The 14103-nt window shown below is 41.8% G+C and overlaps 1 protein-coding gene and 1 long non-coding RNA gene across 2 annotated transcripts in view; both read right to left on the bottom strand.

The window, feature by feature from the left end:
- GNB4 (G protein subunit beta 4) overlaps positions 1-3795 on the bottom strand; it is a 61194-nt gene extending 57399 nt beyond the window's left edge. Inside the window, exon 1 of the mRNA XM_078453196.2 lies at positions 3682-3795. The gene's annotated coding sequence lies outside the window, so the exon portion shown is untranslated. The remainder of the gene's footprint in view (positions 1-3681) is intronic.
- A 137-nt stretch (positions 3796-3932) lies between these two features.
- LOC144617436 (uncharacterized) lies at positions 3933-13357 on the bottom strand. Its single transcript, XR_013557984.1, has 5 exons — positions 13269-13357; positions 11173-11231; positions 9837-10051; positions 5423-5546; positions 3933-4040 (listed from the first exon to the last, which is right to left on the bottom strand). It is a non-coding gene; the product is annotated as an uncharacterized LOC144617436 (long non-coding RNA).
- Positions 13358-14103: the final 746 nt, after the last annotated feature.

Below are 14103 nucleotides of genomic sequence, written 5' to 3'. Positions count from 1 at the left end.
CCTTTCCCTTATTTATCATGAACTTGTGGGTTCTTATTTTATTCCATAGGTTACAATCCATTACTATCATTATTCATTTCGAGGCTCAAATTTTCCCAGATTTAGCCATTCAAGCTAGTTCCTATGTCCTTTTGATATGCCACCACCATTTTGAAGAACAATTCCTTACTTTGTGTTCTAGGCTCGTCTTCTACTTTCCCTGCCCCAGCCCTGGAACCAGCCACTTAGATATGGGCACTACTTGTGCTCACTGCTACTAGGGTGCCATTCTGTCTACACCTGTTCATCAGGCAGAGCTAGGAAATATATGATAACTCTAATTCCAACCCAACACCAGAGAGTGTTTCACTGTCTTCTTCCACTCCATATCTTTATTTCCCTTCTCCCACAGTGTAAACCCTACCTCAAAAAATATCAATGAATTTACTCATTTGTTCATTCCTACAGCACATACAAAATAGTTCAAGAACTGCTTTTTTTCCTACAACCATAAAAAACCAGTTTGCTATACCAGGTTCAAGTTGGTTTTGTTGTTGTTTTGCAGTCCTTTCTATCTTTAGATTAAGGGTAGATAGTCCAAGTGTTGTGTTAAAGACTTGGATTTTTCTTTTCTTCAGAGAGTTCATGTTATTCATTGAAATATAGCTGGTTCATTTGTTGCTGTTTATATTCAATTTTGGAGGTTTTTGCTTTCAACCTTGTTAATTTTATTTTTGAACATATAAAACATAAACAAGTTTCCAAAACTCAAAACTATACAAAAAGATATAATTGCCACAGTGCTGTTCCCTCCACTGCCTTCTACTCAGTTCCTACCCACCCCCTGTAGATGACTAATTACGTTCTGGTTATCCTTGCCTGTATTTATTTTTGTTCTATCAAAAAATTATGCTTTCTCAAAAAAAAAAAAAAAAAAAAAAAAAATTATGCCTTCTCAAAGTGGAGCCAGAGAAGTGGGGCAGAATACTGGATCAAGAAAATAATTTTAAGATGAGAGACATAACAATGTTTGTATAATGATATAAATGATTCTGCAGAAACTGAATTGAAATTGTAGTAGAGACAGGATAACTGCAGGGGTAAACATCTATCAAAATATCATCTGGCTTAATTTGAGGAATCTCAGAGGGTTCCCATAGTCCAAAATAGATTGCCATACTGTGTATAACCTTCCAAAATAGTTGTATCTACGGCTCTAGAAAACCCACATTAATAGGGGGTTATTATTTTGGAAGAATCATCAAGCTTTCACCACCTATTAATGTCGACAGGAGAAAATCTGCCCTCGCAAGAGGGAGGTCTTGAACCCTGAGCCAGACATTTAACCAGGAATAAAGAAGTGAGAAGAGAATGGTTGACATGAGAATCTGTATAACAACACAGACGGATAGTAATGATAATGCTAGAAAAACAAATCTGTATCTCTGGCATGTCTTGGAAAATTTACAAATATGCTAACGAGTAATTGAGGGTCATTCCTCATGTCCTGGCACTAAGTCAATGTGGCACAGAGGAAAGAACGTGGACTTCAGATTCAGAGAGGTCTGGCCTTGTATCCCAGATGAGTTACTTAACAGCTACATCGACCATCAGCAGTTACTTAACATCTCAGGGGCACAGTTTCCTTACCTTTAGAACTGAATAATGTCCCCTTTACCAAGTTCATGTAAGACATAAAGAGAAAAATGTATAGCATCACCCCCTGGACCAGAAGAAATGTCAAATAAATAGTTCCTATAATAAATACAGGCAAAACCAGTCAGCAAGGTAAAGAAACTAGTGACACAGTGCACTTTAGTAACATGCCTGAAAAAAATCAGAAATCACACCATCTCAGGCAGTACTTGCTAAGGGCAGAAAAATGTCCGATACTTTGTTCCAATTCTCAATTTTCAAAATGTCCCAGAATCTATTTTTAAAGTGTAAAAATATGTGCTGACATACTAAAGCGCCAATGACTTTAAAGAAACAATTCTGGGGAGATGTTGATCAAATGGTACAAACTTCCAGTTATAAGAAAGTTCTGTGGATGCATGGTACCGCATGATTACTATGGTTAACACTTTATTCTATACTTGAAAGTTGCTAAACACACACACATACACACATAGGTAATTATGGAAGGTGATGGATGTGTTGACTAACCTTACTATGGTCACCATTTTGCAATACATGAGTATCAAGTCAACACGCTGAATATCTTAAACTTCTACCATGTTAGATGTCAATTATATCTCAGTAAAGCTGGAAAAAATAATAAAAGTAATTCTACAGATTAACAAAGACCGATGACTCAGAATAACCACCAAAATAATGCCTATGGCTCACAAAGAGATGAACCTGAATGTATTGCAAGCCACATTAACCAATTTTATAATTTTATAAATGTGTATGCACAAGAGGGTTAACCACGTTCAATAAAACGGTATTTTAAAAGTTTCCATTTCAGTTTCAAATTCATCTGCAAACCAAAATGCAACATGGAAAATCTTAAAACGATCTTTAGCCAAATACTGAAATACACAATAAACGTTCAGAGCCTAGGATCAGTAATAAACAAAAAGCCCCACACTAAAGAGTCTTAAAATGTACAATGGAAAAGACACTAGAAGCATACAATTTTATGTATCCAAACCGTCCTTTTCCTCCACGTCTAGAAATGACTTCCCTTTCATCTTAAATAAGCAGTGTGTGCTCGGTGTTCTAGGAAAATGTACTCTAAGGTCACAATCTCAGTTTGCAACACTAAGAAGGAATGATAATAAGGCGTTCTGACCAACAATTAAATCTCGAATGTTTTAAGAAAACTTCCCAGTAGGGTGCTTTATCCAAACGTCGCCGAGCTATTCAGTCCGTGGCCGAAAGAGAGAAAGATGTATCCACATCCTCTACTAAAAGAGAAAGGGAAGGAGTGGGAGAAAAGGGGGAGAAAGACAGAGGCAAGATAACAAAGCATCGCTTCTATAAACAAATTCGTCTGTTTTTAAACTTTTGGAAATTCAGTCTTGCCTTACCGTATAGCAATAAACATCAAAGTAGAAGGCAATCATTTATGTTTTGAAGGAGAAAAAGAATGTGGAGAGAAAAGAAAAACATTTTACCATGTTCAGAATTTACAAGAATTCCTATCCACTACCCCCTCCCCAATAATGGACATATCATTTCCAAAATAAATTTAACACGAAACCACTAGTCTCATTTTTAGCACTAAGCGGAAAACTTTTATGAGCTTTCCCAGAGCTCTCCACCCAATAACCCTTCTGGGCAGTCCCGAATAACCGCTATTTTCGGGGCAACCACGAGCTCGCGCTCTGAGTCCTCCTGAGGGGCCTCGGGGCGTGGGGAGGGAGCTGGGGGGTCTGGGGGTCTGGAGGCCAGGGACTAATGGGCCGCTCCCTCGCTTCCCTGAGCGAGCGGTACGAGCCCCCCAGGAAGTGCCCGAGGCGGCGGCCGAGGGGCTGGCCCCCGCGCGGCAGCAGAGCGCGACCAAGGCGCGCCCGCCCCGTCCCTCCCGGGCAGGCTCCGGCAGCCCGGGACGCCCGAGCCGGCCAGCCCCGCGCCACCGGCCGGCGGCGTTCCGCCGGGACGAGGGCCCCGCGGCGCCTCACGCCCCCTGCGGGAAGCCCGGGGCCCCCGCGTGGGGCGCACCCACGAGATGCAGCTCGCGCGATCGCCGCCTACCTGAAAGGAGTTGGGCTCCGCGTCGACCGGCCGCTGCTGGGTCCGCGGGGCGCTCAGCAGCCCCCCGTGCGCGGAGCCGGCGTGCAGAGCGCAGCGCACCGCCGAGACCAGCGCTGCCGAGATCCGCCGGCCACACCCAGGCCCGCACCGCCCAGCAGCCAACTCCGCGGCGCGCCGGGGCCGGGGCGGAGACGTGGCTCGAGGCGCGAGGCGCGAGGCACGAGGCGCGCGGGCCCGCTGGGGACGCGCCGCGGCCACGCGCACACCCAGGAGCGCGCGCCGCCCGGGCGGGGGACGGGGGGCGAAGGCGGCGGGTGCCGCGCGCAGCTTCTGCTTCCTATTTTCTCTCTCGTTTCCTGCTAGAAGAAGAAGAAAAACATTAATTCCCAGGCAGTTTCGTTTTCTTGTCGTTGTGGCGCCTGGACGCCGGAGCACACTTCTGAGTTGCGCCCGAGTGGTGTGGCCGGTTTCCTTCCTGGCACCATAGAAGCCTCACTTTGCTCGTGGCAGGATGGGGGGCGGGGGGGCGCTGACTTAGAAGACCCCAAGTCCCCGTTAGGTTTAACAGTCTGGAATTCTCCGTGTAAGAAAGTCAACTGGAGTCCAGAGTCCTACAAAATTGTATTGCAAGCCCAGCTCTACCGTCGCTGGGCGGTTGATCGTGTACATCTCAGGTAGTCAGCTTGGTCATTGGCAAAATAGGGATAGTGATACCTGCCTCATAAAGGTGCTGACATACTAAATGAGGCACCGTTTGCACAGAGCCTGCCTCCAAATAAATGATCAATACTTGGAAGTTATTGTTACTATCGTCACTGATGAAAGTAGGCCTTTCAGATAACCCTGGCAAGTCGCTCATCTCGGCGTGAGTTAAAACATCACACAAAGCATCTCAACCGACTTTCCCCCCCGCCCCCCCGACATTTCTCTGGGTGTTTTAGGTTTAAAATGTCATAAAATGAATGCAACTATCCAATTTGCTTCCTCTGAAGTCAGTACCGCCCGGGAGCAGTTTTCCTCTCCCCACCCCCATCTTTCTTCTGAGTTAATTCCAGTTTGACAGACTGTTGCTATAGCATTCCTTCTCTGACGTCAAACAATTTAAAGAAACCGCCCTGGGTAACGAACACTGCAGAGGAGTTCTTTGTGGAGTTTCTGTGCTGGAGAAAGGCTTGAACAATGTAAAAGAACTTTAACACCTCCGCAGCCTTCCATTCCTTCCTCCAGGGCAGCTTCCCACTATCACCTGGAATAAATCTTTTAGTACCTTAAAAGACATGATGCCATGCTAAGCACAGGCCGAGTGCAACTCTGCAGAAAATGTGGCCGTTTGGTGAAAAACCCAGACCATGACAAAAATGGAAACTGTCATAAGTGCTGGGATTATGAAATTATTGGTGTCCCCCCCCCCCGCCCCGATTTTCATTTTCCCTTACGTGGGGTGCTTTTTCCACTTAGAAGAGGAGAAGTGTCAAATATTCTACATATCAAAATGTCAGAAAAATTGATGGGGATCTGAATGGTTTGCATCTCTCACAGTTTGCTTTAATGATTAAATCCTGAGCTTTATTGTGGTCATTTTTAGAAGAAAACAAAGGGAAATTATTTAAGGAGCTCTGTTATACACCAGTCTCTCTGCTTTCTTGTATTGTGCTTAGTTCTCATAGTGACTTTGCAATGTGCACTTTATCCCCATTTTACAGATAAGGAAACTAAGGCTCAGTGAGATTAAGGAATTTACCTAGAGTCCCAGGAGAAGGGGCAGAGCCTACATGGAACCCAGATTGGATTGACTTCGAAGTCCACTTTCCTCAGATATTTTCTGTCTTATTCTTGTGCACTGGAACTTAAGAGACATTCTAGACCTTTGAGAGGACATTGAGTTAAGTTTATTCATTGAAAAACAAGTTGCTGGTGTTTAGGAAAACCTGATGGAAAGTACTGAGATACTCTATTCCAGAAAAGATTAGGGGAAACATAAATCAACAACTACAACTACAACAATCAACAAGTACAATAAGTCCTAACTACAAAAACCTGAAAAGATATAACAAGAATTTAACTGACCTTTGTTTGAAGATTTGAGAATTAATTACACAAAATGATGACTTTGACCTTTTTGAAAATTTGATATGGACAGAGAAATTACTAGAAGAATAAAGTCCAAGTACGAAAAAGGAAAGTTGAATTGTTACCCAAACTAGCCCACTTCCAAGAATATTACATTTCTGTTTTGCCACATCTGCTGCATATTTTTTTGAAAAGAACACTTAATTGTTAAAGGACAAGCCTGTATTGCAAATCTGAAAGTGGAACTGATGAAAAGAATTTCATTACCAGGAATAATTTCCTAAGAGTACACTAAAGCATCTAAGTGGTCTAGCAATTGGTAATATTGCAAATGATAATGTAATCCATGTAGAAAGCAAGAGAGAGTTGGGGAGGAGGAGAGAGAGAGAGAGAAAAGAAAGAAGAAAGAAAGAAAAGAAAGAAAGAAAGAAAACGAACAGAAAAGAGGAAAGGTCATGTTAATAATTTTGAAGACTGCTGATTTGTTTAGACAATTGCAGTGATATATCCTGCTTGTAATGCTTAAACCCAGTACTCTTGTGTTTAGGTGACACTGGGTGGTATTTAGATTTCTAACGCATTAGGCTCATGTTCTCAAATTTTACTCTATTAAAAGAGGATGATGGGGTCCTGGCTAGAGAACCTTTGAAGATAAAACCCGTTTCATCCTTGTATTCTTTCAAAAAAAAAAAAAAATTTTTTTTTTATGTTTATTCATTTCCTGAGAGAAAGACAGTACAAGCAGGGGAGGGGCAGAGAGAAAGGGAGACCCAGAATCCAAAGCAGGCTCCAGGCTCTGAGCTGTCAGCACAGAGCCCCACACGGGGCTCAAACCCACAAGCTGTGAGATCATGACCTGAGCCGAAGTCTGATGCTTAACCGACTGAGTCACCCAGGCACCCAACATCCTTGTATTCTGAGTAGTGTTTAATAGAATACCTTACATGTAGTTGGTACTCAGTGAACAAATGAATGAAGGAACTTGGTCACTTTGGTTTACTCAAATAACCTTCATACCTAACCCCAGCCCCCTGCCCTATTCAGAATCGTAGAAAGGGAGACAGTGATCATTATTTTTCTGGGAGTTGAATTTCAGTTACTTCTGCAGGGCGTTTTGCTCTTCTGTTATCAAGTTCAGAGAAGCTCTGCTCTTGGTCCTATGTTGAATGAATCTGAATCTGGCTCTCAGCGAACCACCCTAAAATTCACAGTGCCCTGGCTTTACAACCTACACTTTTAAATGATACCTTAGAAATCATCTATTTTTTTTTTTTTCTGAACCTACTTTGCTCTCAATGACAAGTGCATTATGAAGAACAGAGCCATCAAAGTGTAAAATATTCCAGTACTGCTTTGTTGTATGGGTTGTATGCATTTCAATCCTTTGGTATTCAAGATGAGGCCAAATTTTATTCATGCACTATCCTTTATAGAACTAAAGTAACAGGTTTTCTTCCAACAACAATAAAATGGGTTTTAAAATATTAAATGAAAATTGTCTAACAGGATCCACAATAGATTTCCTCAAGGATATGAGAAGTTATTCTGTAGTCAATTCTATAAGAAGTTTATGTGTTATTTCACACATCCTTGATCCCAAATGGTTATGTCTAAATACTTCCCTTTCTCTCATGTGCATTTCCATCTCAGATCTTTTCACAGTTTATATTTTGAGATTGAGTTTGCTGTATTCTTCTGACACTCCCGATATAAATCAGTTATAGCTCTTGCTAAGTTTATTTACTTTTGAGAGGGGGGGAGGGGTAGCGAGAGGGGGACAGAGAACCCAAAAGTGGGCTCTGTGCTGACAACAGAGAGCCTGATGTGAGGCTCCAACTCAGAAACCGCAAGATCATGACCTGAGCTGAAGTCGGACCTTCAACCGACTGAGCCACCCAGGTGCCCCAGTTCTTGCATCTTTCTGCTTAGATTCTTTAATGGTAGTTGGAGTCCACAATCTGCATGCTCATCGGTGACCTTAGGAGAGCGCTGTACTTAATTAATGATGTCTGTCACACGCACGAGAGGGGCAAGGAGAAGCAGATCCTGTGGTTCAGGTCTCTGGAATCTGTTATTGGGAAGGGACAGGCAGTGTGAAAAGAACACTAAACTGCATGTCAGAAGACTTGATTCAGAGTTTTGGCTCTGGTACAAAATATCTGTGTGACCTTGAGCAGATCACAACGCACTTCACTCTCTTATTCAAATGTAAGATGAGCATGTATATAACCTCACTGATCAGTCATGCATTCTTTTCCTCTAAGCCTCATCCCATCCCAGGAATGCCAGGAAGGCATTCTCATCTGTTGATGTTGATTCATAACATTCTATTAGCTATCTATTACCATGTAAAAATCCACCCCAAAATTTAGTGGATTAGAACAACAACAATCATTTACTTTGCTCATGAATAGCCAACTTAGGACTTGGCTGACACACTCTGCTCTGGACACACTCTGCTCTGCTCTAGACCGTTTACCTAGTTTGATTTTATTTTCAAGATGGCTCTCGTAAGGCTGGCAAGTTGGTACTGGCTACTGGTTGGAAGATGAGCCTGTGCTGTGGACAAAGGCCTCCATTCTTCTCACATAAGCTTTTCCATGGCGTACTGGGAAGTCCTCACAATACACTGGCTGGGTTCTAAGGGCAAGTGTTCTAAGGCAACAGGAGAAAGAGCATAGCATTTCTCTGACTTAGCTTCAGGAAGCACACACTGCAGCTTTCTCAATACTCTCTTGATGTACACAATCTCAAATTGAAGTGATAGGGACACAGACCTCTTGATGGAGGAGTAGCAAGGTTCTAGAAAAGCACGTAGGCTGACACATATTGTTGCAGCCATTTTTGGAAATATAGTCGGCCACAAACAAGCATATTTGCTAACCCTGGATTAATCTATGAGTCTCACAGTCTAAGAATCTGTTTTTCCATTCCTTCTTCCTATTTAGCATTGACTTTGTTTATTTATGCTAATATACTCTGCCTGATAGATATTTCAAACAAGGGAAAATACCTTGCGTTTCTTGTTAATTTGTTTAGCATTGCTTTCTTGTTTTAATTTTAATTTTTAAAATTATCACACTATAAAATTGGCCTCTTTCTTTTGGTATACAGTTCTATGATTTTATTTTATTTTATTTTATTTTTTTAAAGTTTATCTATTCTTGGCAGAGACAGAGTGCAACCACGAGCTGGGGAGGGGCAGAGAAAGAGGGAGACACAGAATCTGAAGCGGCTACAGGCTCCATGCTGTCAGCACAGAGCCCGACACGGGGCTCGAGTTCACGAACTGTGAGATCATGACCTGGGCCGAAGTCAGATGCTTAACCGACTGAACCACCCAGGCGCCCCTCTATGATTTTAAACACAAGTACAGATTCATGTAACCACCTCTACAATCAGTATGCAAAATAGTTCCATCACCCTCAAAAAACTTCCATTATTATTGTTGTTGTTATTACTATTATTTGTGGCTCACCTCCCTCCCCTAACTCCCAGCAATCTTTGATCTGTCCTCCATGCCTACAGTTTTGTCTTTTCAGGAGTTTATGTAGGGGTGCCTGAGTGGCTCAGTTAAACATCCTACTCTTGATCTCAGGTCAGGTCTTGACCTCAGGGTCATGAATTCAAGCCCTGCATTGGGCTCCATGTTGGGTGTGAAACCTACTTTAAAAAAAAAAATATATATATATATATATACACACACACATACACACACACACATACATTATATAATATATAGATACATTATATAATGTAAATGGAATCATACAGTATGAAAACTTTGAGACTGACTTATTTCACTATAATGCGTTGTTCTTCCTCGTTGCTGAATAGTATTCCATGGTATGAAGGTACAACACTTTGTTTATCCATTCACCTACTCAAGGATATTCAGGATGTTTTCCAGTTTGGGGCAATTATGAATAGTGTCTATAAACATTAATGTGCAGGCTTTTATATTAACATGTTTTCATTTCTCTAGGTAACTGTGAGTGGGATTGTTGGGTTATATGGTTAGTATATGCTTAACCTTAGACTGCAAAATCATTTTCCAGAGTGGATCGTTCATTTTTCATTCTCACCAGCCATGTATGGGAGTTCCAGATGCTCTTGAGTCCTTGACAGCACTTGATATTGTCAGTTTATATTTCTTTTAAATGTTGCCATTCAAATAAGAGTGGAGTGGTATCTCCTGATAGTGGTTTGTTTTGTATCTTGTTCAGCGTCACACATGCATGCTATCTCCTGCCTTTTCCTGTCCTGATCCATTCCATGCATTTCTGTCAAATTAATGTTCCTGAAACACAACACTGATTAGATCCCTTTTTGGCTCAAAGAGTGTACAATGGTTCCAATTATTCACTGAATGGAATATACCTTCCTTGCCCTGGCATGCAAGGCCTTACTTAATCTGGCTCCAACCTACCTCTCCAGGCCCATCTTTTACTACTCTACTCTATTTTTCACTCCATCCAGTCCTTTTGCTCTTCAGAGAGTAGGTTCTTTGCCTTTTTATCTTTCTCAGTGCTATTCCCCAGACTGAGTCTTCCACCCTTCCTTCAGTATCTTTCAAGAACCAAAAATAGAAGGAGACTGTCCTTGCCCTTCTGTGCCTGGGGTACCACTATGCAATGCTATGCACTCTGTCTCCGACACTCTTCCCAGGCTCTTAGAGGACCCTCCTGCCTGGGAAGGTCAGCAAAGCCAGGAGTGGACAGGTATCTGGCTGCGGAATGGGGCTCCTTTACTCATAGAGACCAACAACTTTCCAAAAGATTCTATTGGGTGCCCCTCCCTTGGAAAGGGGAGAGAAACCAAAGTAGAGAGGGGGTTAATCTCTCTTCCTGATGCTGCATTTGCCTCAGGACATTTCCTTCCCCAAACCTATTCTGCCTTTAACCAATGTCTGAACACTGGAAGGCAAAGAATGAATATATAGTAACGATACTCTGTCTGTCTTAGAAGTTCTCGGAGAGATTTTTGAAACATTTTTGAGATATGAGTTTAATGATATGGTAATTTTTCAAGTGACTTTCTGCTAAAGCATGAAGAGTTCTGATAGCTGTCAACAATATGTCACTTCCCTTTAACACTAGAAGCTGAGAAAGAATAATTTAACAACATTAATAATATTCTGTTGGAAACAATTGCTTTGGTTTGATACTAAGTCACTTTGCCTGGACTTTAGGAGGTTAAAAAAAAAAAGTTGAAAAGAAATTCCATAAATCAATTATTGCTCTAAACATTTTTAGTTAGCGGTAGAAACATCATTCCTAGTATCAGTAACAACAAACATTAATGAACCTGTACTTTAGAACAAATCTCTAAGAGTAAGGGAATGACTTTGAACTTGCTTGCTTGCTCCAAGGAATATTTAAGAGAAAAAAGGAGTGGAGGTATGAGTTCAAACTTCCTTACCCGTCTTCTCTAAGTAGACCAGGATATCCAAACCATGTTTCCACCAGCGCTTATAAATTCTAAGGAAATCAAGTGAAACTGTTAATGATAGCAAATTCAGTTCAGGTCAAGTGTATGATGTATTCAAGTCACATTTACATAGCTTCCTTCTTGTATAATTATGCCCATAATTACTGTGTCTAGAACATAACATATTATTTTGTATGATCTAGAGGTTTGCAATTGCATGACTATTTTATGCCAAAAATCTCATTCTTAGAGGACTCAGATCTTATCACTATATCCATAGTCTTAGCACCTGCACATAGTAGGAATCCATTATTCTTTTGCAATGAAGGAAGGAAGGAAGGAAGGAAGGAAGGAAGGAAGGAAGGAAGGAAGAAAGGAAGGAAGAAAGGAAGGAAGAAGGAAGGAAGGAGGAAGGAAGGAAGGAGGAAGGAAGGAAGGAAGGAAGGAAGGAAGGAAGGAAGGAAGGAAAGAGAGTGCTAAGGGGAGGGCACTGGGAGCATCATTCATTCATTCATTTGTAAGTAATGAGTTATCAGATGAAAAGATATCTCCATAGCTATTTGGGAATGAATAGAATCAGGCTAACAACATGCTTCAGTCAACATCAATGCTTCTAGAAACTGCACTCTTCTCCTGGCAGGTGAGGTGGTCAAGTGGGGGGGGGGGGGGGGGTGGAAGTAAGGCACAAGTTCTTAGGCTTGGAATAGTTTTTACACTTTCCCTTCACTCTGAGGTAACATATGAACACTAAACTACCTTTACAGCTTACTTTTCTTTCTGATGTCATTTTAGTTCTTTAAAAATTTTTTCAAATGTTTTTATTTATTTTTGAGACAGAGAGAGACAGAACATGAGAAGGGGAGGGGCAGAGAGAGGGGGAAGACACAGAATCTGAAGTGGGTTCCAGACTCTTAGCTGTCAGCACAGAGTCCGACGTGGGGCTCAAACTCACAGAGTGTGAGATCATGACCTGAGCTAGTCGGACGCTCAACTGACTGAGCCACCCAGGCACCCCTCATTTTAGTTCTTAATGTGGGGAAGGGCAAGGGGGCTGCTCTAACATTTTGTCATCCTAATGACTGCTGCTAATAAGGGCTTCTGGAGCAATTCTCTCTCCTCAGGGACCAAGCATGGGAGAAAGCTACTGGGCAAAAGCCAGCTTCTGTTCTCATAGCATGTGCTGAGTGCACTAATGGGTGTGATATCATTACCTGTTTCTAAGTGCTCTGTGGGAAAGCCCAGCCCTTTGATTTGAGACAATATTAGCAGGGTACTGATGGTTTAAACAAAATTGCTTTCCTCCTCTTTACCTATGGGGGGGGGGGGAATAGCAACAACTGGAACAAAATATTGAAAATAAATGTCTAAAGTGCTCTAGGAACAAGGCAGAGGTAAGACTTTTCCCAATAGAAACAATTGTCTTTGGAACAGACATAATGCAGTATTTCCTCTTTGATATCTTTTAGGTTTATATACATTTACTGAGTATTCAGGAGCTAGCACTTCACATTGTTTACCTTATTTACTATCATAACCAATTTATGAGGAAATGTTATTCTCCTCTTGCAAAGGAGGCTCAGAGAGTAGAATCTTCCCCAAGGTCCTGAGGCAGCACCAGAGGGTGGCCATGCTTCTTACCCCTCCCTTATCCCCATCTCCAACAGCCCTTAAAGCTACTCTGGTAACTTTACAATCTAAAACAAAAGGTTTATGCAGATGTTATGGAAATGTAGCTTCTAAACATGCCCCTCCTTCTGCAATACCCTAGCCTCTGAGACCCTCCTGTTTCCAATCAAACATCTAATAAATGGCAGGCGTTGACATAGGGGCCAGAACTTTCTGGCTTAATTCTTGGGTGTGTTCCTGTCCCTGCTTTTAGGAGCCTCCCCTCCAAGCAGTAACACAACTGCTTTCACTTAGGTTTCATTTTGAATATTCCATTTCCTTCTGAATAAATCAGAGCAAAACTTCTGGCTAATGAATGCCTCAGAAGTTTTTCTCTCCCTTCAGTTGTAGCTCATAAATAAAAACCTGGCAGGTGGAGAATTTAACCACTCCACCCTCATCCAACTTGCCCCAACACTTACCCAAATCCCAGAGACTTCACAAATTCTTTCAATTTGGGAACATCAACTTCTTTGCTACTCCTTTTTGGCCCTCCCTTATCAGGATTAGCTACTTATTGCTCTTCCTGTTTTGCTTTAACTGAAATAAACTTGAGCTCTTATCCCACCCGTCAGATAGATTTCCTAGCTTAAAAGCTTTGAATAAGAATGACATTGATCCTACCTTTCCTGCAAAGTGGCATTACTGCTTATTACTGATGTTTGTACTGCTCCATATTACTTTTGAGAATTTCACGGACTTTCTCACTGCAGATGAGTCAGTGTTTTGGAATTGGCATCTCCTCAAGTAACAAGATTGATTGCCTCATTTTTTAAATCTCATTTTTTTTCAAAGAAAATTCTAGTCCAACTTACTAATTTTTTTTAAAAAAATCTGATTTCGGGGGCACCTGGGTGGCTCAGTCGGTTGAGCGACCGACTTCGGCTCAGGTCATGATCCCATGGTTTGTGAGTTCGAGCCCCGTGTTGGGCTCTGTGCTGACCTCAGAGTCTGCTTCTGATTCTGTATCTCCCTCTCTCTCTGCCCCTCCCCCGCTTATGCTCTGTCTCGCTCTGTCTCAGAAATAAATAAACATTAAAAAAATTTTTTTTAAAAATCTGATTTCGTTACAATCAAACCCAGAATTCAATTAACTAGCATTTGCATGATTAGCATTGCTCAAAGGTAAGTATATTTTCTGTAGAGACTGACCAGTGGGGCAGCTGCACAAATCTCTGCAAGAAGGTTCCTCTTCTTTGGTGACAATGAGTCAGATTTGTATTAACTCAGAAATGAATTTAAGGAGAAAAAAAAAAA

This window comes from Panthera onca, chromosome C2 (genome assembly GCF_046562875.1).
Source record: "Panthera onca isolate mPanOnc1 chromosome C2, mPanOnc1 haplotype 2, whole genome shotgun sequence".
In the NCBI taxonomy this organism is placed as follows: domain Eukaryota; kingdom Metazoa; phylum Chordata; class Mammalia; order Carnivora; family Felidae; genus Panthera; species Panthera onca.
The sequence above is the reverse complement of the archived record's forward strand: the minus strand, read 5'-3'. Positions and strand labels throughout refer to the sequence as shown.